The sequence below is a fragment of the Podarcis melisellensis genome (genome assembly GCF_964234715.1).
Source record: "Podarcis melisellensis genome assembly, chromosome: 3".
Taxonomy (NCBI): domain Eukaryota; kingdom Metazoa; phylum Chordata; class Lepidosauria; order Squamata; family Lacertidae; genus Podarcis; species Podarcis melisellensis.
The window spans coordinates 111,239,535-111,243,223 of NC_138530.1; the positions used below are offsets into that span (position 1 = coordinate 111,239,535).

Consider the following 3,689-nt stretch of genomic DNA (forward strand, 5'->3'; position numbering starts at 1 on the left):
AGTATCATACATAAATTTCTATACAGTTTAGGTAGTTCTGTCCCTCTAATTCCCAAAAGAAAAGATTCTGGGGTTGTTTTTTACAAAGGTTACTTGAACATCTTTTTCAATTCATTATATATCATTTCCCTGTAAGATTCAACCTTATACAAGACCACCACATATGATAAAAAGAACCTTCTTTCTCTTTACATTTCCAACACTTGTTTGATTTAGAGTTACACATTTTTGCCAGTGTTAGACACCAACAATATATCATTTTCATATCATTTTCTCTTAAACCATAGCCTGTTATGGTTAAGAGCGGTAGTCTCGTAATCTGGGGAACCGGGTTCGCGTCTCCGCTCCTCCACATGCAGCTGCTGGGTGACCTTGGGCCAGTCACACTTCTCTGAAGTCTCTCAGCCCCACTCACCTCACAGAGTGTTTGTTGAGGGGGAGGAAGGGAAAGGAGAATGTTAGCCGCTTTGAGACTCCTGAAGGGGAGTGAAAGGCGGGATATCAAATCCAAACTCTTCTTCTTCTTCTCTTCTTATGGATATAAAATTTACAGCAGCCATACAGTCCTGCTTCTGCCTACCTTCTGAGCAGGGCAATGTGTCCACTATTACCTGCTCCGGTGAAGGTTGACCAATGTACTCCCCACATGATGACACCACTGGCTTCAAAGACAGAAACTGGCCACTGTGACCTCATGTTGATGCTGCTTGCTTGAAAAAGGCCCCAGCCATTGTGACTTCATTCTGATGCTGCTCACCTGAAGGAGAGGGACTGACCACTGTGACCACATGCTGATGTCACCTGCTTGAAGGAGATTGGCCATTGTGACCACATGCTGGTGGCAGGATACTGACTAATTCATGTGTCCCCATTTGGCTGTTCTTCCCAGGAAGAGAGAAACTGGCCAATGTACCAACCCACCTGAAGGAGAGAGAGGCCATCCTTTTCAATTCATTGTATATCATTTCCCAGTAAGCTTTAACCTTACTACAAAGGCAGGCCATTCTGGACAGGCAATCTTCCTACTTCTATTGCCGAGACTCCAATTCAGTATCTGGCTGTGCTGTGTTTTCCAAGCACCTTCTTTGCCACCATAAACATTGGGATGCTGTCCTCTGCCCACATAATCCACTGTTTGACATGAGCTGAACTGGTGGAGCCATGTTCAATGCAAAATGGACAATGGTGGGAGTGCGAGACCAGGGAGAAGAGTCAGTGGAGGAAGACTGGAAGAAATTTAAAGACTATCTACAGAAACATTGTAAAATTAATGAATGTTAGAAGGATGTTGGAAGGAAGTTATGTGGCTTTAGCAGAAATGTTATGAAGGTTTAGGAAAAAACAGACTGTTAATTGGTGAAAGGAGGGAAAGTAAAGTTACATTATATTAAGATAAATTACAGGACAAAAAATTGGAAAAGATGGGAAGGATTTGCTGAAATGTTAACCGAACTAGAATACAACAAAGGGAGCTGTGAGGAGGTCAATGAAACAAGTAAATGAAAGATAAGTTATGGGAAGATTTGCTGTGTTTTTTAATGGACTTTATTTTTCTGTATTTTTTTTTCTTTTTCTTTTTCTTTCTTTTTTCCTTATTGTGATGTGTTGTTTTGTTTTTGCTTACTTTTTCTTTTTGTAACTTTTAAAACTTTAATAAATATTATTTTTCAAAAAATGGTGGGAATGGAGGCAACATCTGCAGGAGCAAGAACGAAAGGTGAAAGAGAAACTGAACTCTTCACAGCTCAGGAAGGCCACCCAGCTTCTTGGCCCTAATCCTCTAGAGACTTTTTCCTCCTAGTAAAGTAAGTATTAATTAAAGACTGCTGCTTATTCCAGCAAGGGGTTTGGGTATTTTTCTCCCTGCTTTCTAGCCATGATGCGAGGGAGGTTCCATGAGCTCTATGGAGGGGACCCTAGCTCAGTGGTAGAGCACATGTTTTTCACGGAGAAGTTAACAGGCTGCTTTTGACCTATAAAGCCTTAAACGGCCCAGGACCACAATACCTCAAGGACCGCCTCCTTCCATATGAACCTATCCAGACCCTGAGGTCATTTTCTGAGGCCCTCTTTCATGTGCCTCCTCCTCAAGAGGTCCGGAGGATGGCAACACGAGAACAGGGCCTTCTCTGCAGTGGCTCCCCGTCTGTGGAATGCTCTCCCCAGGGAAGTTCACCTGGCGCCTTCATTATACACCTTTAGGCGCCAGGCAAAAATGTTCCTTTTAACCAGGCCTTTGGTTGACCTGATTGACATCCTATGCCCTTTTAAAATGTGGCACTTTTTTGGGGGGGGGATGTTGTTATTTAGGCTATTGTTTTTATTTTGGTTTTTTAATATTGTGATCTTTTCTGTGAACTACCCTGAGACCTCCGGGTATAAGGAGGTATATAAATTCAAGAAATAAATAAAATAAATAAACAGGCTCGCTCCCTGGTCATAGCTGTAAACTTTTCCCTCTTCTTGCGAGGAATCCTATTCAGAATAAGGGAATTTCCCTTAAAAAAAGGAAAAAGTTGACAGCTATGTCCCTGGTGCCTCTAGGAAAAAAGAAAGAACAAAAAAAGATCAAGGTGAAAGATCACATCTTTCACTGATGTGAAAGATTCCTTGAGAGCACCTGCAAATCAGAATACGCAATAATGATCTAGATGGAAAAACATTCTGACCTGCTATACGTAAGGCAGTGTTCTTTGTTCCTTTTCTCTTTACAGCTTGATCCATATTTCGAAATTGCCTTTTGACCCAAGTCAGGGTCTCGAGCTGGAGAATAAGTCAGTGTGCTATCGAACATTTCCTGCCTCACTTTTCCATGCAAGACTGAATATATGGATAATACTCATCGTCCAGTCGGCTGCCTCCGTGGAATCCCCAAAGCACCGGGATTTTTAAACTTCTGCTATCCTAAAAACGTTCTCCGATAACTCTTGCTTGAAGAGACACGGTGTAAAACCAGACTCCTCTCTGCCTCTTTCCGGCGTAGAGAAATGGAGCAGAAAAAAATCACAACCCTCCTATAAATACCACAGATGGCACCGCATGTGCAAGTGTGTGTACGAGACCAGAGAACATAAACACCACGGAAGGAAAAGCTAGTCTGATCCCTAATTGCCAAGGAGAGTTAGAAAGTGACACTCCGCTTCTTTTAACGTTTTTGTAGCATAATTAAGTCAGATTGGTCAGAGAAATCCCTTCCCTGTTATCACACAGAAAATCTCAGCTGGCGAATTATTGGGAGGTGCTATTTTTGAAGGGGGGGGGAATGCTACGAAGTTATCTGATGAGACTATTATCAGAGCAGAAAAATAGCTCGGGGGGGATCTCAAATTTTTTATTCGAAAACCACATGCCGATAGTAACGTGGAGCCACGCAGGAACAACTACATCGTGAAAGCGATAAGGGAGAACCAGGGAGCCTAGAGGAAGTGTCGGGGGCAGCAAAAGGCTGCCTTGTCTCAGCCAACCCCCCCAGATTGGGTATTGTTTTAATAAGCAGTCATCCATCTCTCTGAGGGCAAACAAAACGGGCATTGCTACAAATATTCCACACATGAGCACGCAGACGAGAAGGGAGGAAGATGAATGAGGAGGCCCCTGTTTTTTAGAGATTGCCATCATTCATTTTGATGGCGGCCTATCAACACGAACACGGCGATCCGGAGCTTCGCTGCAGGCACAGGAGCTCTGAT

General features: G+C 43.0%; 1 long non-coding RNA gene across 1 annotated transcript; it reads left to right on the forward strand.

Moving 5' to 3' along the window:
* The first annotated feature begins 875 nt into the window (after positions 1–875).
* LOC309367345 lies at positions 876–3,350 on the forward strand. Its single transcript, XR_014167065.1, has 3 exons — positions 876–971; positions 1,703–1,805; positions 2,715–3,350. It is a non-coding gene; the product is annotated as an uncharacterized lncRNA (long non-coding RNA).
* Positions 3,351–3,689: the final 339 nt, after the last annotated feature.